At 24.7% G+C, this 24,036-nt stretch overlaps 1 protein-coding gene across 2 annotated transcripts in view; it reads right to left on the bottom strand.

Moving 5' to 3' along the window:
* Window positions 1-23,708, bottom strand: part of LOC126902415 (octopamine receptor beta-1R-like) — an 87,473-nt gene extending 63,765 nt beyond the window's left edge. The window contains exon 1 of one of the 2 annotated variants that reach the window (XM_050679662.1): window positions 23,448-23,708. The gene's annotated coding sequence lies outside the window, so the exon portion shown is untranslated. Of the gene's footprint in view, window positions 1-13,010; window positions 13,060-23,447 lie in introns of those variants that run through there. The other variant, XM_050679663.1, reaches the window with a different exon arrangement.
* Window positions 23,709-24,036: the final 328 nt, after the last annotated feature.

Here is a 24,036-nt window from a genome sequence, read left to right as displayed (position 1 = left end):
TGATTTTTACACAATAGAAAGTATAGTTTAAAAAAATGATAAATATTTATCACCTTGTACGATATTATGTAATCTTTTAGATTAAATTAGAATTGAATTATGTATAACAGACATTCTATAATAATATTTGGTTTTAAAAATTTTTAATTTTTAGTATATTTTGAACTATTGATATTAAGGTATCAATAGTTATGAAGAACAATAAATGTACACTTGAGTATCTACTATAAGTTTATGGCCAACATTTTTTGTTTAATATTTTGGTTAGTAGATTTGTTCTACAAAAATATTTTGTATTCAAAAAATTAGATACAAACTGGAAGCGGTCAAAAATCAAATAATACCTATTTTAATAAATGTAAATTTTTTTTAGAGAAAAAATTTATCAAGGAATAAGTGTTTAGATAAAAAAAAAAAACTACTATTTAGCAAAGTAGAGCATAGATATTTTCTTGGGTTCCATTTGCATTGTAAACCAAAATGTTTTTGCCACGTGTTTGCCCAAAACTAACAAGCATAATATATATTTATCTCTTTTGAAACATATTATACAGAAATAAATTTGACATAAATATATTTTTTAAAACATGCCATACATTTATTTTTTTATACAATAATTACATATAGAAAAACAAAGTGAGCTAAGAACATTCGTTAAGAATAATTGAAAATATATCATGACAGCAGTGGTGATGGCGTTGTGTTCAATTGAGTTCGATTACTCATATTTTTGTTCAATATTTTCGAGAAAAAAAACTTTATAGAAATTGCGGTAACAGCAATATCGCCCTATCTTTATTACGTCTTTGATCGTTCATACGCAAGACAATACGGCAACTTGTTCTTTTTAAGGAGAGAAGTGCTCTGTTCAACAACGAAGATACATTAAAAACTTTTTCGGCTATTATGCCAATTCTTCATAATTAATAGTATGCATTTAATATAATTTTATAAGTATACGGCCTATATATGGATCATTTATAAACAGAATAAAAGTTTCAAATAATTAAATATTTCTGATTTTACACTCGAATACATTCTTAAACCTTAAAGGTTCACGAAGTATATAGTTTATACTTCGTAATTTTGTTGTTTACACACAATAAAGAACAAACAGTAGTGTATTAAGTGTTTATTTAAAAAGTTCTTTAAGTACTTATAGTAACGAATTTAGTTTTCTTTTCCAAACAAAATAACTATGTCAACAATAATCAACGTATTGTTTTTACTTTTCTTCGATTGAATTTTCTTGTACAGACTTTAATCTTAACCAAATCTATAGTAAAAAGATTATACTAGTTTTGATAAGACAATAATATACAAAACCTACAACTCTGTGGTATTCCGGTAAAAGTAGATAAGTATAAAATTGAAACTTACAACTTACATTTAAGTTACATTTTATCGCATAATTCACATGTAAAAAATAGTATTTTTATTTTTTAAACATAAATTATAATTATTGTAAGTTTCAAATTCACTTTTTGAAAATTAAAATTTTAGACTTATACCATTTTACCCAAACATCACAGAGTTAATATATATGATTTTAATATTTTTAAATATAAAATCCTTAGAAGAAACTTTCCTTCTAATATTAAAATTATTTTTTTATTCTTCTATTAAATAAAAAATCCCGGTTTTCTAAAACTCATTTGTCTACCTGTCTTATTTATTTATTATTTCAGTCTTATTACACTAAGGTTATTGATATTATGCAATGTAACATGGACTACATTTTTCATAAATTAAAGACATCATCAAACAACAAAATACTTTTTTTTGAACTGCAAAAATATTACTTCTTTACTTTTATCAAACGTGATAACATACAGCATATTGATATAACATATATTTACACTGATATTCATTTATATATTTTGTCAACTTGGGTAATGAGCTTCTAGCAATATTAATTTTTATCTTTCTGTGTTCTGATGAATATAGAGATATATTTTTTTATAACAAAATGTATAATTAAATAATTAATTTTTTAATTATTCATAAAAAATTATAAATTCATGAAATAATAAAAAAAATTAATTGATACAGTTGGTTACTTCTAAAACTTGATTTAAATTGATTGGCACAGATATAAGTCAGTATTGATTAAAAATTTAAATACATTTTTACTTGGATTAATTTATAAACATAAAGCACGAAGATATTACACAATATAGTATAATGATGATTATACTTACAGTTTTTATCGCATTTAATTTAGTGAAAAATAACTTCATACTTTGCTTGGTTATAAATAATTGCGAACAAACCACTTTCTGTGTTTTGTCGTGGTTAATTGGTTAAAAAAAGAGAAACGAAAAACTTAAATATATCAATAGACCAAGGTCGAAAAATATATCATTTCCATATAAACACAGCACAATATTCGAAAAAAGAGAATATGAATCATTGTAATGCTTTGATTGACCAAAATAGTAAAAACAATGATTAACGAAAATCGCGTTACACACTTTGTAACACGAATGTCGTGTTTTATCAAGAAATTTACACTTAATATCCATTAAAATAATTTTACACCATTATAATTCTATATCCGTTTAGTAAACCATTATCGCGCTTTCAAAAATTTATTACCCTAAGAATAATAAAATCGCTATCACAATTCAAAATTAATTATAAGTTGCAATAAAAGTTAAAAAGAAAACAATTTAATTTAATGGTTTTGGTTTTTTAATTAGTCTAAAAACATATTTTTGTTTAACAAGTTTGGTAATATATAAAATACGTTTATAAACGTGACCGAATAGTTTTTATGACATTCATATAAAATAAGAATAATTATAATATAATAAATAATAATTTTATGGGGATATAATCAAACAAATTTTTTCGCAGTAAATAAGTTAACTTAACTAGTAAATGAACACTATCAGTGAACAAACACCACTGAGATTTTATACAAAAATTGTCTAATCTGGTTTTAGCAAGTTCTTTTTAGTAATTTTTATAACAAAGTAAAAATATCATTTAAGTCCTACTACCATATCACAACTTTTGTTACAATATCACTAACTGTTCATTCATAGGAAAATTTAAATTTTTAACATTGAATAATAAATTTAATTTTTTATGTTTGTTAATTATAAATATTTTATTATAAATAATTTCTCAGTCAACAAACGTTATGAGTGTGACATCAAAATATAAATTGATAAAAATATTTAAAAGACAAAACACTTTTAATTACTCATTCAATGATGAAATAACAATACATACTTTTTAATAAAATATACTATGAAAATTGCTTCACTTAAGGATTTATAATATATTCACATGGAACCTTTATTTTATGCGTACATTTTTTATCTAGTTTTAATGATATAATTTAAATATTACCAATTTAAATAAATGTTAAACATTTTTTAATTTTTATTATAAATCTTGTTTTTTTTTTTTTTTTTTTTGACTGAAGCTGATTAAAAAAGGCTTAACCAAATTTAAAACTTTAAAGCTGTTTATCTTTTATCTCTGTACAATTTCAATCCTTTACTAGGAAGTGACTTCTAGCTGATTAAAACCTACTTCGAGTAAAAAAAATCTTTATACAACATCGTGATAGATTTCATTTATTTATTTTTAACAAAATAAAAATAAGTAAAACAAATTTTACTTAGTTTTCGAGTATATAGTATGACCATTGTGCCAAATCATTTTAGTTATATTTATTATCATTTAATTGCATTATTTATATAAGAAACCTCGCTTGAACTGTACATTACTTGAATTTACTAAAGTTATTTCCTTTTAGTATTTAGTGTAAACTAAATACTCGTATTATGCTCGTATACAATTTTATACTATTCCACTGAAAGCTTTGTTTCATCAGTATTTAATATTGTGTGTTATGGTATACTTTTTAAAAAAAGAAACTCTGCCAATTACTTTCGATTCTCACACACTATTATACCTACACTTCATTAAAAATTCCAGAACTATAACATAATATATGCAACGATATATAACCTAAAAATCAAAGTGCATTTTACTATAGAAATCGATACCAAATCGAAAATTCTATGTAAAACCTATTCCTACAATTAATCGTTTTAAATAAAACAAAGAAAAAACGATTAACGTAATGATTATAAATTTATTTATTGGATTTTTGTTTTAAATAAAACTAGTAATTTATTAAGTACAAATAAGGTCACGTTGACACGGTACCGTGTTTCCCACAGCCGCACATCACGTTATCAACCTAAATGAAAGTGTATCTCTAATAAGTGTATCTGAATGATAAGTGCACAGTGGCCTAGTAGATTAGGTTTGTCTATACGACACCTTGAGTCACGGGTTCTAATCCCGTACAGTATCTCTTTTATCCACACGATTTTCGGTACATTTTCTATAATCAGCCGTCAATTCCCAGTGGCTGTATTAACGTGATATAGTTAAAATGCATGCTAGTTATAAAGCTTATAAAAAAACTAAACGTTATTGCTCCTGCATAGTAAAAATATTGTATTTGTTATGATGTTTTTATTTATTTGTTTACAATAGCAACTTGTTAAATTAAAATGATGTTTTACAGTTTTGACCACAAAATTTGAATTCCAGTAAGTCATTTTAATAGAACAGTATAATTAATGTGACGAAGGATTTGAAAATTTAAATTGAATATTTAAGATGAAAGTTCGGTCTGGTACAATTCATTTACTCAATATTTACCATTGAATCTTTGATGGATTCTATTAGGTCACAATAAAGGGTTTTTCGTGGCAGTACTAAACACAAGTCAATTTAACTACTCCAAAGTAAACGTCATTTATTAGTAAACAAATGCACGAAAATCGCATTTTAAATATTAATTTAATAGCTATCTGTAAAATCAGTTTAAGACATTTAAAAAAATATTGAAAACTTTTTTCAACAAAGAACACAATTGTTAATGGCATTTTTTTTTTATAACGGACTAAATGTAAATAGTTTTAAATACGAAAATTAACTTATTTACTAAATAATACTTATTTATGTTATAAAGAGCAATATAAAATGAAAAACAGGAAAGTATTAATTTATGTATGAAACAAATTTTGACAGTTTAATTAATTAATAGTTATTGTACTAAGCTATTTTGAAAACACGGAATTCTCTACCATATGACGAACCGTAACTTATCTCACTATAAATAGTACTTATATCTTATAATATTAAATGTATGTTTAATGATAGTCCTTATTGTCACTTCTATGTAGTAAAGATTGACCTAGATATCTAATTTTTTACCAGTATTAAAAATATTAAAAAACTGAACTAAAAGTTTAAAAATAGGCAAAGCTATAAACTTTTTGAACAATTAAGTCGGGTTTAAATTTCGATAAATACATAAAAAATATAACATCATAAAAAACAATGTAAAAAAGTTTTATAAATTTAATTTAGTTTTAATCGATTTGCATTTTTAGGAGTGTGTGATGAGGGATGCCACGCCTCCTAAATTTTCTTTAAAGTCGTTATTGATCATTATTATTGAGTATATATATTGTTATTCATTAAAACACATTTGTCGACAAATTTATCACAAAAATTCAATTCAGACCCCCTAAAATAATAAGTAATAAGAAAATAAAATGTAATTGAATTTTATTCTTGTGATCGATATCGTTGAATTGAATGGTTGTTATAATCAATAAATTATTATTTTATTTAAATGAATTTAATCATTCATCCTATAAAGATACTGAATATTTTTGACATTTTAGAATTCCACAATTTTTAAAATTTTAATAATATCAAGGACATGAACGATAATTTAAAATTCAAATGGTAAATAATTTTAAAAAACCGGAACAATTAATTCTACCAAAAAGAGCAGGAGTGAGTTTTTTATTGTTGGACATTCGGCATTTTTCAATATATAATAGCATCAAACCGGTTGACTATACTGTCATGGTAAGCGTGGAATTCTTTAACAAATACATCCAAATGACAAACGCATACGTCAAGCGACGGTCTCAACGTAGTGTCAGTTATCGATTTATTTTAAAATGTATTATTATGGAAGATTTACTTATTGTGTGAATATATTGGAATTTACTATAAAGAAACTGCTATTTATTAATTGAAGTATAATATACCTATTCAAAAAGTAACAAAATGTTGTTTCAAACTAAAAAAATTGTAAGAAATACGAAAAAATTGTTGGTTAAATTTAAACAATAAATAGCAAATTATTTAAAAAAGTCCAGCACAAAAGGATTGCGGCACAGGAGGATGTGGTAAATTCGGGACAAATATAGTTGATATCTAACAATGATTAAAATCTCTGTCATAAAAAACGCTTCTATACAAATCTGTAGATAGAGTTTAATTTTTAGAAGAGATGATTTGATATTATTTTAAATAGCAACATACATATTTAACTAGCTAAAATTATAAAAAGAGATCTAATTTAAAAAATTACCAATCAAAAACAATTTTTGAAAAAAATACTTCAGAAATTATTGACATTTTTAAATAGGGCGGCAGAATAATGCGTAATGATAAAAATAACATAACCCAAACTTTATCTCCACTCAATACTTTAAAATAATTATAACTTCTGATAAATATGACAAAAGTTGTCATCGACCAGTCATTTAATATAAATTTAAATAACCTCCTTTCATTTACTATAAAATATTTAAAAAATGATTTACATGTTAGCTATATATATTTTGCAGCTTTTAATATCAATACAATAAGTATATTAAAAGGAAGGGGACTGGCCATGCCAAAAAAAATGTTCTAGCTACTAATGGCTTATGATAAATTCAGGTAAAAAAATACAGAGTGATTCTTTTAATAGCCATTCATATACACTCGATTTATATTAAATAATAATTATGTAAATAATAAAATTTTTTATGGTTTTTAGTTTCATTTATTTTATTTTTCATTTATTTTTTTAATTAATAATTATAATTTTTTTATAATGGCACATGCAATGTATGTTAATAATGTTATATTTAATTAGCTTATAAAAAAAGTAATGATCTAAATTTGAGTCATCTTCGAGGGTCATTTACATATGACTTATCTTCTACGTGCAAACGACTGCCGCAGTCAAAAAACATGCTATTTTTGTTTGTTATTATTGTTATTATAAGAGTTTGCCATAGTAATGAGTTCACCAATTAATATAAAATTTACATGAATATAACTAACATTAAATATAAATTTATACTTATTTTGATTATTTTGCTTTTTCAAAATAAAAATAATTTTTTTGACTTTTTGAAAACTTGAACATTTGTATAAAAAGTAGAACTTTTGAAAATGTTCCAGGAATACTGCGTCTTTTAAATATATGTTAACATAAAGCTTAATTTATGTACTAGAAATTAAAAAAAAAAAAATTGTACTGACTATTTATTTTCTAAAAATATGAGTTAATTTTGCTTTTGGGATAATCTACCAATTTTTTAATATTAAACACTAAATTTAGCACCGAAGCGTTTCTTATAATAGTGATTATAATCACTGTCAGATATTATCTGTACTTTTTTTCTAATATATTCGAACTATATAGTTATGTATAACTTATTATTTTCATAAAAATATATTCTTATTGTGTATTTTAGACAACTCTAGACTTATTTCAGTTACTTTCTGTTATAATCGTATTTATGAATTTAACTTTTATTATTTATATCAAATTATAATTAATTATTATTATTATTTGAGGAATTTATAATTTGTAATTAACAAAAAACAAAGGTTTTTAAAGATATATCATATTTGAAAAAAACAGTACAGTCTAGACAGATTATAAAGTATAATATTGAAATCTGACAGCAATTAAAATAACTACCAAAACAAAAGCTTCGATGCGAATTTATATATTTTATTTTAATAACTTAAAATTCTAAAAACCAGAATCATTATTTGTAGGAGACACATCGGCTTTACAGTTCATTGACAGGAAAAGTAAAAATTATTGTCTGTTTATTTCTTGGCTTATTCCAAATAGTTACTAATATTTATAATAAAGTTATTAATGTTCTAGTTAGAAAGATGTTACGTAGTATATTAATTGATATTATGTCGTGTAGTAGGCACGTATATAAAATGTTTTTTCGGAGATAGGATTGGACAATTTTTTTTAAATTAACATAGGAATATATAACACAATTTTTTTATGGCCTTATTTTTCTTGTTTATAAACCATCTAAAGTACTATATTCAGTAAAAAATTAGGATGTCGCTTAAATTTCGGTTGGGGATCACACCTCTTTATCCTATAGGGTATAGAGGGTTGTGGCCTTTATAGCTTAAACTGTTGTCGATATATTTGAAACTCCTAAGATATTATATTATGGGCATCCCTGGTTTATTTACTTAGCTTAATGGTTTCGAAATAATTTATATTGAATAGTTATCATTAAAATAAAAAATAGCGATCTTAAAAAGCGTTTCTAATTATTAGTTTCGTAATTGAATTAATTTTAAAAGCTTATTTTAAGATAAACTCAAATGGCTTTATATGAAATCATGACAACAACTTTAAACGATTTAAATTAATTAATAATTTATATAAAACAAGTATTATTTTAATAAAATTATTTTTTCTTTCCATTTAAGTAATTAAAAAGTTTTAAAAATGTGAATGAAATGTGAAATATTTTTTACTCTCGTTATATTTTAGTGAACATTATAAATCCAGCTAGTAACTATAAATGCACAATGACAGAAATTTAATGATTTATGGAAGCAAATAAAAAATAAAGTCAGGATAGAATTGAATAACATTAAAACATTTTTTATAGCTTTCTACGTGAGATTAAAAAACAAACCATTCTTGGCGTACATATTTATTTATGGGCTTTTGGTTTATTTTTATATTGAATATAATAATTGAAAGATACGAATTTTTAAACTTTTTCCAAAACTGAGTAATGACTGTAAGTAATATATCGTACAGTGTTGAACGAAATACAACTTCCGAGCAAACGCATTTATAAAAGGACACAAAAAAAAGGTCAACATTACCGAATCGAAATGTTTGAAAATTTTACATTATTCCATTAGTTATACTGTGTTAATTCTTCGAGGATCGCATGTACCTATTCAAACCTTGAGCACAACACGAATCTAAGGTTTCACGAACCATGCAACAATTACAATATACTATTTTTACTCTGCTTATTTATATTTAATTCGATATTATTAAAAACATAAAAAAAGTATACATGCTTACTATTTTTTAGTTTAAAGTTCAACAAGCACTCACACAAAAGTTTCTCAATTCACTTTAAAACGACTCAACAGATTTTAGTAAGTGTTCAAAATCTTGTATTCTGCTAGCTTCATTTCCTAGTTGTTGATACTCAGCCTATCTACATGTCATGTTTATTTCACATGAATTTTTATTTTTGAAATTTATACATAACATTTGACATTTTTAACTCACACGTTTCTTGTTCTAAATAATATATAACCGAAAATGTATTAAATGGGAAAAAATTGAACTGAATAAACGTTAACAACAAGGTAGAAGTCATAACATCAATCATTTCAAAGCGATTTTAAATTTACATACTAATAATAATAAAAATATTAGGATAAGGTTAGATTGCAAAACTTACATGTTAACTACCTCTTTATTTACTGATTTTTCTAAAACAATTATATATTAATTGAATAAAACTTTGCCCGCAATAATTATTAGAATATTTATAAATAAAACAAAAGATGAATATTAAATAGATTATATGAATGATGTGGTTCTTTTTAATTATTCTATTAGACATACCTAAGGAATGTTTGATGTACCAAAAATAATAAATATTCGAGTTGCGAACTACGTTTGTTAATTAATTGCCAGAGAATAAAAAAGATAATAAAGAAAGGTCTAAAAAAGTTTTTTTATAATTATTAATTTTGTACGACAGTAATGACCAAAAAACGTCACCACACATATACTAAAATTACATTCTGAAATTAATTGTTACGATGAAAATGAAATACATTTTTTTCCGAACAAACTAACACGACATTATGAAAAAACTGTAAATTAAATTACTCCGGGTGTAAATTATATTTATAATGTAATTTTTTATGATGATTATTATTTATTTTTATTTTTTTTTGTGTCTCTTGTTGTACTGCAATGATTATTTATTTGGTGGTTAAATTCATTAATATTAAATAGAATACTAACGATATATTTTACGATTTCAAAAACACCTGAATCAGCAATATTATAGAATGTTAATAGTTAATTACCAACAATGTTTGTCGATATGATACATTAAAACTAATATTTAAATGGATTGGTATTATTTTAAATTCACAATTATTTTTATGTTATAAATATTAATAAAAATAAACATTTTGAAATATAGCCAACTCAAAAAAAAAATATTCGACTGTAATATAAATTAATTATTTATATCAGATAATATAAAATTGATTACTAATATTACTCAAAATAATAAACGTATGAAAACTATTAATTTATAAGCAGAAAGTACTAAATATATTTAACTGAAGTATGTGTTTAGCTCAATTGATAGTAACATTGTGTCCCAAAATACGTATATGCGATTTTTTTGTAGACTGAGTTAAATATTTTTAATATTATTTGGTTTTAAATGAACATTTTAAAAATATTTTTAATTTTAAATGATATTTATACTATATTAATTCATGACAACTATTCATATTATATAAACTTAAAAATATAAGTTTTAAAGAATAAACTTGTGGTATATTATTTAATAAATTATACTTTAGTGATGTACTGAAGAAAACACTATTATAGAAGTATTACGTCTATTATCATTTATAATCACTCCATTAAAACTTTTTATTTTTATCTTATATTCTAATAATAGTGACAGCTAAGAAGTTCGAATACTTTTGTATAAACTGACAAGAAAGTTTTTAAATGGAATTACTACTTATTACATCTAGATAATTAGAAAAGATTATTTTTAATAAACCAGACTTGAATGATAAATGTAACATCTGTCCATGAATAATTTAAAATAACTAAAGAGCTATTATAAGTTTCATTAATTATCACGTGTGTTTTTTTTCTTAAATTTTGTTATAAATTTCAAAAGATAATTTTGAAACCGATTTCAAAACCTTGTTAAATTCACTATTATAGAAAAACAACAATGATCAACGGTTTAAATAAGGCTATAATATATTAAAAAGAATATTAAATTGTATTATTTATAATTATAATAATAATAACAGACTTTTAAAGTAACCACGTGAATACTTTTAAATACTAAATTTTACAATAATTATTATCACATTGATATTAATAAATAATATCTATTCAAAAATTATTGTTAAATGAACATTTAAAAGCTCTTACCGCAAATACTTGATATTGACATTCATAGTAAACGCGAGTATCATAAAGCATTTTCAATTTAAATTTGATCATACACAGAAAATGTTCTATCATAAAAAACATTTAATGTATAATGTAATAAATGCCAAAAGATATAGTTTATCCTGAAACGCATAACCTATTTAAATTGAATGAATAATTCGAATGACACAATAAAATTCAAGATGATAAAAAATTCTAGTGTTTCCTTATGATCGAATTAGAATAAAAGAAATTGCTATGTATTTAGGATTTAAAAATATGAAAAATGCTTTCATTCGTTTGGGTTGCTGTCAATACTTTTAGTTGTATTACTTTGTAAAAGCCATATTCTTCTCTATTTAGTTCCATGAATAAATTTTCACCAAATGCTTTGAAATATCTACTTTTAAATAACAATTTTTTTTTAATGAAAGGATTTTGATTAATTTATTTGCTACAACAATAATGTAACTCAAAAAAATTATATTTCACAAAACAAATTTTAAATCAGGTTTAATGTTTCTATTGCTTCAAAAACTTATTTGAAAAGAAGATGAGAGTTATAACACACTATACTCATACTTTTATTTCTCACCAACAACAATATTATTACTCTACAATTAGAAGTAAGCTTAAGTTTTTCACTTATGACGCTATTGATGCAAAGATGGATGTTAAGTTATGAATTATTTAAAAATATATCGTAAATGTAAAACTTTTATTTTAAGTAAGTACCTTATTTAATGTATTATTTGTAGTAATGACATTATTTTGTAATTATTAGTATTAACAAAAATTATATTGTTCTTTTTTTATTAGTGACGGTACTTATCACAGATGCCGGTAAAACACTAAATAAGATAAGACAGTACTGAAACAATGATAATGCAATAGCATCACAACTACTCTCTAGCGGCTAATTTTTTATATTCACTTAATTCGTTCTATCAGTAAAGAGAAAAACACCAATATTATTATTAATTGTAAATAACTCAAAAATGACAATTTTTTAATTATTTCGTTATTATAATAAACAAGCGAATGAATTGATAAATAATTTTATATAAAAGTTGAATTTGTGTTTTTTACAAAATTATTCATTTTCATATTATAATCTAAGAATATTTTCGTCACTGAAAATAAAAAATCATTATTGTACGAGGTAGATGATTTATTTTAACTAACGTCAGAGCACGTGACAATTAGTAGTTCTCTGATTCATGATGTAATTAATTTTAGACATTTTATTAACTTTATCCGATTTATAAATGGTTTTTCATTAAGGTTTTAATTATTATTTTGTAGACCAACATTTATTACTCCTCATTCTAGCTATATATATATATATATATATTCTGCATAAAAAATTAATTGAGAAAAAAATTAATCTTTTTGAACCATACTTTAAGAATATTTTATTTGCTTGACAATCTCATTTTCAATCGGCCTACTACAGACCCCAATATTCGAGAAAATAATAACGATTTATACAGTCATCCTATTCTCGACCATAATATTATACATGTGTTAAGAAGTGTTTATAAGTGTCAAATACATAAAGGCTAAACGTTTTTTTAGTGTAACATATTGATTTTTGCAAATTTCCGAAACATTTTTTTTCAATATTATATAAATTTTATTCTCAATAATTAATTTACTCAAACGGTATATTTACAATTATTCGGAAACGTAACTATCGTTCTGAAAATAAACTCTTCACCAAGTTCGAAATGTCGGCATAAAACAGAAGACATGGATATATCTGTAAATAATCCAAAAAAACACAAAATTTCATGAAATCTGTAACACATTCATAATTACTCAGAAATTGTAAACTGGAGATTTATTTTTCATGTATTATTCTTCCAATACAAAATTATACATTTTCTTATAGTAATATGAACTTATTACCATTTACTAATTATTATTTTTATTTATTGATTTTATTTAACAACAGTACCATAATTTCTATCGTGTATCATTATTTTGCTATTTTTATAATAAACAACGAATTGCATTAATTTATTTAAAAAGTATTCATACAAAAATCACTTTTATAGTATCAATAATGTCTCATTCAAGTTTAGTAATTTTATTTGAAACAAATAAAAATTTTTAGTCACCATTTTATAATGAACTTTTTTCATATTAAGTCAGTGAATCACTTTCTTTAACTTATTTAAGTTCTCTGTAGCGTCTTTAGCAGTTACTTTTATATCTTAACTTTTTATTTTGGAGTTTCTTTGTATCATTTACAAGGAAACAATTACTTAGAAGATTGCAATAGATTTTTATTAAACTCAATAGCTTTTATTTTTAATTTATATTTACCAAACCTTTACATTAATAGATTAAAAAACCAAAGACGATATAATGTTGAAGTTAGCAAATTATGAAATATAGTGATTATAGAAAATAGATTTTAGAAACCAATACAATTTATATTTTTTTAATGATCAGTTAGTGAATTATGTAGTACTACACTTTTTTGCTGCTATTAAAACTATATTATTATATTGTTGCACAGTGTTATTCACTAATTCACTAAAATTAAAAAGAAAAATAACCTCTTAAGGGCAAGTAAAAATAAACTGACTAATTTTGATAGGTCATGTTATTTTATCATAAATATTCATGATATTCCAGTGAAATTACACCTCGTACTTACTAATACATTTTTTATAAAATCGTGGTTTATTATCAAATGTTTTAATCGTTAGCTTAAAACAGTTAAATAATAGGAATGATTTATTATTGAACATTTACATTATGTTAACTAAAAAATTATGTAAAAAGTTTTAGAATTTTAATCAGTAAAAGTAGAGTAACAAGAAAACAATGTGTTTCTTTTATCTGGATCATTTTTTTTATGTAAAACATTGTATTGATTTTCATTTAACAAATTCGAATAGTTATTAATTTTGTTTGTGTTTAAAACCAAAAAATAATGTAAATATTCTATTAAAATGCCATTATTTTAGACAACATGAAAAAAATCAATCATCTATTAACTAGAAACATCCATTAACAAGTAATGTAAATTATGTACGTCTAAAANCGAATAGTTATTAATTTTGTTTGTGTTTAAAACCAAAAAATAATGTAAATATTCTATTAAAATGCCATTTTAGACAACATGAAAAAAATCAATCATCTATTAACTAGAAACATCCATTAACAAGTAATGTAAATTATGTACGTCTAAAAAATTGTTTCCATCTTCTTGATAACTATTAATTGATTCAAAAGAAAGATTAAAATGAATTTAAAATGTTTATGATATGTGATGTTGTTGTTTTATTGAATTACATAACGAAGTTTTATGTTCTCTAGTTGCACAAGTTATTTATACACAGTAGCATCGATTCTTATACTTGTGCATTATGAATTCAATAAGCATTTGGGTGTGTAACAGCAATATTAAGTAAAATTTTAGATTGTATTTTTCAAATTATGGTTAAATTTTATATTATGACGGGATTAAAGCTTCATTAATAACTGTTTGAAAAAGACACTAATATTGACTAATGAGTATAAATTTTATTTATATTCAGTATCATGAAATCAGTGGCTCTGATCATATACAAAGCTATAATATTATCATGTACAATTATAAAATATGTTTGAAGGAATAGTATCATGTATATATTGTAGTTACAAATTCAAAGTAATTTGAAAAGGCATGATTTCGTGTAATAAATTTATTTAAGTTTATTAATCTGTTAATAAAACAATCTTGCAACAAAAAAAATTTAAAAATCTTGTAAAATTAAGAAACGTTACAAACCGCTGGTACTCCCTAGGCATGCTACTGCATACAACTAATGGAAACAAATAGGGGGTATTATTTATAATATTTTTACTTAAATTTAGTGCGATTATAGATTAAAAAATTTAGTTAACTATTAAATAACTGTAAAATACACCCGACAGCTGTCATGAATTAAGATATTTCCATTTCAAACTATGCGGTAAATTGAAATGACAGCAGCTGCAATACATCATCGTCGATTATGATATCTCGTATACGACGCACTGCTGAAGATATTTTGTAGTACTGCTCAAATAAAGCTTTATAAGTGGTTTGTCTTTTGGAATTTAACGATTTTTATACAGGGTAATTCTTTTAACACTAGCCACTCAATTCCTCTCAAAATAATAATTTTATTTTTTGGCTTATGTTAGTTACATACTAACAAAAGAAAAATGGAAATATGCACTTCCATTTATCTGTTATGAAATATTTTTTATGTTCATCATTTATGACTTATGTTAACTTAATTTTTTAAATGAAAACATAATAATTTACTAGCTTATAAAGTAGAGAATGATTTAATTAAGAAAATAATTGGTCGATAACAACTTACGTACCAGTGTTTCCAAAAATATTTACATTTTTATATTTTGGCGGGGGGAAGAGTGAGGTAAAGAAATGTCTAGTGATAAAAATAGCAGCACCCAATTCTCACCTTCAGATATTACTTCGAATTACTAATAACTTCTGAAATATTGGTCCAAAAGTTGTTATCGACTAGTTATCCTTTTAATTAAAAAAAATTAAGTTGACACTGCTATAAGATGAACAAAAAAAATATTTCATAACAGATAAATCGAAGAGCATATGAAACTAACATAGGCCAAAAAAAAATTAGCAAAAAAAATTATTATTTTAAGAGAATTTAAATGACTAATGTTAAAAGAATCACTTTATAATTGAATGGGCCATGTTGATGGCGAATCATGCAAAGATACTTCCGTAAGTTAACTTATTCGTTATGACCATCAAAATTTCTATCTCTATCTAATCCATTTCTAGGATTTATAATAGAAGATAGGGATCTGATACCATACAACATGGCTTAATTAAGCGGTTTGCCTCGACTCTACTATACAATTTATGGTTAATATGTTTCGAAAATAACTTAGTCGAATAGGGAGTCCTCGCTAAAACAAATGGCATTCTCCTTAATAACTAAGACGTATGGATATACTAAATTAAGTGACCACAAGAGGAGTATCGCAGGCTATTGAGTCTAAAAAGGTTCGTTAGGTATTGCGGCTTCTTTGGTAATCTGAGAACACTGAATGTACCTGACGACTACAACCGTAACTGCTTGACTGCTGATGACTATTAATTTCTCTTAAACTTTCTATATTTATTTATTAATAAGTAAATATATAAGAAAGTAGAGAAATAATAAGTGGAATGAATATGCAGCAAATTTCAGACAAACTATAAATGATCGGCCATACAGCTATACATTCACCGAAAACCCGCTCCCTGTTTATCTCTTTGACGTTGAGTCTTGTGATGAAAATTTGTCCCAATAAAGCAAAAAAAGTGTCGTTGGAAGGTGGGTATATCTCTTTCCACTCGAATGATACATTTCCTAAACGTTTCGGACTATTTCCGGTGGAGATATAGTCGTTTTTGTTAGTGTACTATTAGATTGCTTATTGCTAGGTAACATTTAAAAGGTTCTTAAGTGAATCTTTGGTGTTATTTGACGTTAAGGAAATGCTCCTTAACACTATTTTTCTTAAAACTACTGAATGAGTTGTATAGTACACTTGATATTTCAAAAAAGACCCTTTTTAAAAATAAAACTAAAATATTTGAATGCTTTAGTTGAAAGTAGACATAAAAATTATATAATTTAATTATAATAAAATCATAAATTCTATATTAATAATGCATTCTTATTTTTTGCCATAAATTGTGCAAACTTTTTATTTTCGATAGATATAATTTGTCTATAAAAAAAATAATGCGTCTTATCTATTTTCATTTTCAACACAACAAATATGTATGACTTTCAAAAAATTCGAAATCTCTAGCAATGATGTGTATTTATGGATGAAAATTCATTGTTATCTGTTTTATATTGTTTTTGTTTTAATAATAGTTTTTTTTCCACAACAATCAAACGATAACAATTAAGTTAAAACGTATATATTTACACAGTAAAGCATTATATTCAAAGCTTTTTAACCACTATCATTTTTCTCCCCTATTGGCAAACTTTTCTTTTATGCCAAACAATGGTATATTATTAATGCATGTGTGTAACTACTCCCATTTCAATGTTCTATTTTTTATGCAAGTGTTAAATTGCCCACCATATAAACACTTTTAATTATTTTTCATCTACGTTTGATCTGGTAATTTATAATTTGTTTCAGTCCTTTGTATAGGTGCGATTTCATATGGCTATGTTAAACAAGATATAAGATAAAGATTTATTATATATTATATTTATAATAAAAAAAGGTATTATTCAGAATGACAATTTTCATGTTCAAACGAAAAGACACGCTATTCATAAGACGACAAAGTTTAAAAACCCAAAGGTCAGTATGTCGCGGAATCTATTTTTACCCATTTCACCATCAAAAAAGACCTCAATTATTGTATTACAATTGGTTTTCATTTTGTTTTGTCCACTAGCCATACCCTACAGATAAAATTGTCCGGTTATACAGGTATTTATTGTATATTTGCTCTAGGTTACATTTAGATGTTCAAACTATTCCTCGGGTATACTATTTATTTATTTATTTTGTTCACTATTACTCCTTTGTACCATTCTTTATATTGCTGTCGGTTAAATCTTGTCTACAGCAATACTATTGTTACGTTATTCTTGATTATATTATTTATCTTTTATTTTGTTATTTCTATTTTAAAGGCCTTGTACAAAAAAGGTTATCAGTAATTATTTACATGAATCCAAGTGACTCGTGTGTATTTATGTCAGGTCAGTTTTTTACTGTTATGGCTGTAAAATAATTTTGGTGTTTTGCAAAGAGCGTGGGACTAAACTCACGTAGTCTACTCTGAAAACTACTATGTACTTTTTTGTAACTTTTCCTACGTTTTGCGATTAAAGTTTACGGTCCGATGAACCGGTCGTCTTAATTTGAGGACCTACAAAGATTTACGATCTATAAATTACGACTACTAGACAGATCCACTGTAAATCTATCCCAGGCGGTTAACTACAACCCTTGTTCAGTGTAAGGCGTTGACACTAGACCGATATGTTTATTTCAATTGATTCTTAAACTTATTAATTATACAAAGTCAATAGATTATATCCTTAATTGATTAATATTCTATTTATACGAACAACGTTTTTATAAAAATTAATTAAAAATAAACCACTTACATTTTTTGATGATAAAATCAATTGGTAGTCGGTATCACTATTATATTTTGCTTTTACCCGAGGGAATTCAGAATTAAAATCTTAATAGCTTTTTTTGTGATTAAAATTTCTATCACACTTAGATCTTAATAATAATAATAGAATTTTTATAAGTATTTCAACACAGGTTCTAATTTTATTAATTAAAAAATACCACACCAAAACTAATATTGATTTTTTAATATTAGTTTCAGTCTTTTAAATGTTAAACCATTATTAAGAAAGTACTCCATTTCATATAAAATACTAAATTTTGAGGTCTGGAGTTTTCATACGACTATAATATACCGACTCTTATAATTATTTTTCAAATACAGATTTCATGAATAAATCTTTAACAGATATAAAATTTCTGACTAAAACCATTAAGTAGTAGTTTAATATACTCATGTATATCATTCATTTGAACAACATTAAAGACTATTAGAAATTAAATAATATTATTTTAAATGACGTTTCCAAAGTTGAATTAATTTATAAAATATAACAAAAACAATAGTTGAATTTCGATAAGAATATTAAGACTATATCTCATTTATACCGTTAAAATTGAATCATTACGCAAAACACTTTAATTATTTAACTCGACGAAATAATTGTAAACTTAACATAGAATATACAAATATGTTAATTCTAATTACAAGAGTTTAATCATGATAATGTAAATCTATTTTATCTGGGTGGATTTCAAGGTTTACTTCTCATGAATAAATAATTAGCTTACATGATGGTCTAACTTCATATAAACATATATATTAATATTAAATCATCTATGCTTAAAGTAATATAAAACAATTCAGTTAAAGGCTGCACTAATCTTAACCGAGTCGTTCTAATTTGTAGAAAACAAATTTTAGCGTGATACATAGTAAAATATTATTACTATGGAAACCTGAACCATATCTGCTTGAAGCTTTGTCGTAAGTTTTGTATTAGCGAAAGAGATATATTTTTGTCATGGTGAATTTAACAGTTAAATTATTCTGACATATTTTAAGAAAGTAATATTACACAATTAGGCCTTATGGATTCATGTCAAAGAACAATAATTATGCTACATTGCTTGGCGTTATCTTGTTGTACGTCGTCTCATACTGAAATAAAGAAATATCTATCAGTTCTATGCCAAAATCGTTAGATAAGCTAAAAATATTAAACTGTACTGGTTGTCTTGCCTTTACCCTGAAAATTTAATGCATTCTTGAACATATTTCAACAAAATACTCAATAAAATATATTGAATTACAAGATATCATATCAAATGATCAATGAAAAAAATTTAATCGTCATTAATGTAACAAAAAATTTATGACCCATTACAATATTTACACAGATAATAACCGGTACTGGACGAAAATCACTATTTTAATGCGATTTTCGGTCGAAACATATCGTTTTTATGTCTCACCAAACAAATTGAGTGTTTGGTCATCAAAACAGCACTCAATAGCAATGTAAGTTTTTCAGTCAACGTCATAAAGAACAGGACGAATAATAATAAAAATAAGTTGTATGTATACGGCAGAAGTGTTAGAGGACATTTTCTTTATATTTTGCCAAAGAAATAAGCTTCGCCAAATTTATTACATTCCCTTAGCAGCGTTACTCTTCCCTGCTGTTGCTCTCTTTAACGTTCCGCTCGTCATTCGTATACAAACTGATTTTCTCTTTTGATACCCACTAACCTCAACTAGCGTACCATAAGGCTGTTTCATACATTACCATAAAATATATGAGAAAACCACGACCCTTACGATTGACAAACTATGTCGATTTCGCAGTAACATTATACATTTGATCCCAAGAAAAATGTTAAACATCTAAACTCGTAATACTTTTTCCAATTTAAATAAAATATTGTTTATAATTCCAACAAAGAAATATGCAAAATTCATTTGGAATTTTAACAAATTACTTTAAGGATAAGCGAAATTCGTAAAAAAAAAAAGTGAAGAGAATATTAAATACTGACAGTACACTAAAAAGTAAATAGCTCCCAGTATATTGCTGCCGTATTGACAGTGTTTTAAAGGACATTTAATTTTTTTGCGCCCAATGACTGTAAAAATAAAACTGTTTTTGCTATCAAAAAAAAAAAAAAAACTAAATTCAACGTAAGCAAATTTTATAGTTGCTTTATTTCCATTTTGTAAAAAACTGTTAATTATTTTCATGATATTAAACACTATAGCTATAAAAATAATAATTAGCTATTTGACGTTAAAGTTATAATTAAAATTTCATTATTTTGTGATAATTAAGTTAATTTCTATGCAATGTTTTATTTATTTATCTTACTTCGAGTTTTTTACACAATTTTCAGCGCATTTTGAATTAATATACACATTGCATATCACCTTTATTTTTGAAGGAGGATTTTATGTTACTTTGTAACGGATAAATCCTTAACAAATGGATAGACGATTCTATAGAAACCAGAGAACCTCAAGTTATGCTTATTTATGTTTAAAATTATTTATTTTATTATGAATATTTTATATATTTATATAAATATAATTATGATGACTCTATTAATACTTAAAAAATTGTCTTATAGTTGAATTTTGTTAAATACATAAGTAATTAAGCCTTGATATCAGTACTAAAATACAATAAATTATTAATTCATGTCATAAAGATTGCAAAACTTTCAATAGTTCTCCAGTAATAAATTTAATTGAACAACGATTGGTGTTGTCATTCATGGATTATTCTTTTGTAACATAGGTATTTGAAATTAATAGTAAAACATAAAACATAAGTTTAAATTACGTTTTCATGGCGAATCGTAGGAAAAAATTTAAAAAATAATAACAAAACATTTAAATAAATCTTATAAATAAGAATATGAGAGAATTGTTTCAAATAAAAGATGACCAAATTTAAGTCATTAGCATATTGTAGACTGAGTTCGATATAGACAGTTTAATTTAAAAATTGCTATAAAAAACGAATAAATTAACTGATTATTGCCAAACTCAATGTAAAATCACTTGATTTTTTTAATATGAAATTTTAAAATTTGTTTAACACTGTAAATCTAAAGTACCAAAAAAAAATTTTTTAAGTTATAACTTATGTTGCTACTAACTATAGTGAATACATATTTTAAAAGTCTTAACGAAAGATATTGATTTAGAATACTAAAAAATTTAATAGAAGTAAATAACAGCCATGCGAGTTGAATAAATCGATGAGCCGTAGTATAATAACTCCCAACATAATAACAAAAAAAATATTTTACTAATTGATGGGTCAGTAAAAAATATCCGAATTAATCATGAAGATATTTTGATAAAAATTGAGTTTCGTATTGGCAGGCAAACAATTCTTAAATATAACTACTTGATGGAAAAAAAATAAACTAATAAAACTTGGAAAACGATAAGTAATAAAACTAGAAAATATTTGTCAAGTAATCGTTCGAATAAAATTGGCAAACTTTTTATTTATCTAACTAAAATATAAAATTGTTTTTTTTATATCGCTTTCGTTTTCCATTCAATATAAGAAATGTCTTGACTTTATACTTAATATTTATAAGTTTAATTTAAATAACTAAATAGTTTAATCCCTGTTGACAAAGCAGGTATATTTGTTTATTTAAATTATTTGGGGATTTAGAGGTTTTCAAATAAAACTAAACGTCCTAAGGTATTTTTTACTTTGTAGCTTATTGCATTCTATATACCATTTCGTTTTATTTAATCAGTAAAACCTCATTCTGATAAAGCGATTTTATGTAACCGTAACTACAGTTCTTAATGTTCTGTAAAAAAGAATAAGATAAAAAGTCTTTAATTCGTTTAACTATAGCTAAGAAGTATATATACTTCCTTTAAGAACTTATCCTTTAACAGTTAAATTTTATTAAATAAAAAATAAAAACAAAGCTTGCAGACTAAATTTAATTATCAAATAAATGCCATATAAGTATATGAATAGGTTAATATTTATTTAAATGATATTTACATTGAATTTGCCGAACATAATATTGTACCCATTTTTAAGTATACATGTGACGATCTGTTCGGAATTCATTAGTAGTTCACTAAAGTTCACTTCAAGTCCATTGTAACAAATTTTATGTTGCAAGTTACAACAAGCATAAGTTTATTTGATAAAATATTCGTATACAAATTTTGTCAGGAAACCATTAACTATGCTTATATTTTACTTCAAACTTATTTTCAACTTAATTAAATCAAATTATATGTCTTGCTTTTTTTTGACAATTAAAAATATTGTCTTAAGGCTTAACCTAACTGTACACTGTTTGTCTCAATTTATATTTAAAATATATATATTCTCGAAGTTTATGGAAGCGCACGAGTGATATTGATAATAAAGCATATACTGACTTGAGTCAAGAAACTAGTAATCTGACACCTATCAGCTGTGCGATGTTGTGTAAAAAAACGTGGTGCCTTTTTCTTCTTATCGGTTTCACAAATTCCGACAAATTATCATTTATTTAGCGCCGAAATTTTTTAGTTAAATCTTTTTTCACGAATTCATAATATATAACTCCATTATAGGCCAAAGATCTAATTATTATTCACGTGAATAAATAAAAAAGAATAAGTAATAAGAAAATAATAAATAAAATTACTTCTATGTTATGATGTTTATAATGTCACGAAAAATAATACCGAGTTCATAATTTTTCGTAGAAAAATACATGTTAGCAAATTCAAATAACGACGCGGAACATTAACAATGAAAACTCGTTGGAATAATTTTTAATAAAACTGTAAATCAAAATGTGTTACAAGCGGAGATTATAAAAACTAAAGCAAACTCTGAACTGGTATTCTAAAACACTTGTGTTAATTTAAAACTTAGACTAAAAGACATTGAAAATATATTTTTATTTTCAATCGGAAAATCTTCTTTTTACTCACCATAATAACGACAATAAAATCGTCCAAACTGATGAAAAATGAAATGTGTGACAAAGTTATCCAAGTATAAGAGGATCGCTCATGCGGACTAATCCAAAACGGGCGCGAAATTCCGGTTGTTATGTAAACACAACGTAAATGTCAATTTATAGCGTTCGAGTCAACGAGGGGAAAACTGAGAGAGAGATAGATAGAAGTGCCAAGTCTTCAGCAACACACGACAACCACACGCTACCACCGTGATCGACTGGAGTGATGAGCCCTGGCGAAACGGTCCCTCTGGTGACCATACGCACGCTCAGGGCTGCCAAATGATATCCTCGCTGCACTATAGCCTATTAGCGGCAAGCGCAATATATTTTTTTTAAAACACTTTTTTTTTTTGTCAATCAATCCTATTTGAACCGGCTCTAAGCGGTGTTGAGCTTTCGAAACCGCGGGTCGCGGCATGTAACGTTACGCCTTCATTATTAAATTAACATCAATAATAATTGAAATATTAAATCATCGTATAGTAAAAATTATTTCATTGCGAATTAATCGTTTTTAATTGTTTGTTATCGACAAACAAACATTTTAATTATAAACA

The sequence above is a fragment of the Daktulosphaira vitifoliae genome, unplaced genomic scaffold (genome assembly GCF_025091365.1).
Source record: "Daktulosphaira vitifoliae isolate Bord-2020 unplaced genomic scaffold, ASM2509136v1 Scaffold_3, whole genome shotgun sequence".
Lineage (NCBI taxonomy): Eukaryota > Metazoa > Arthropoda > Insecta > Hemiptera > Phylloxeridae > Daktulosphaira > Daktulosphaira vitifoliae.
Note: the sequence above shows the minus strand (reverse complement) of the source record. Positions and strands in the feature narration are given on the sequence as shown.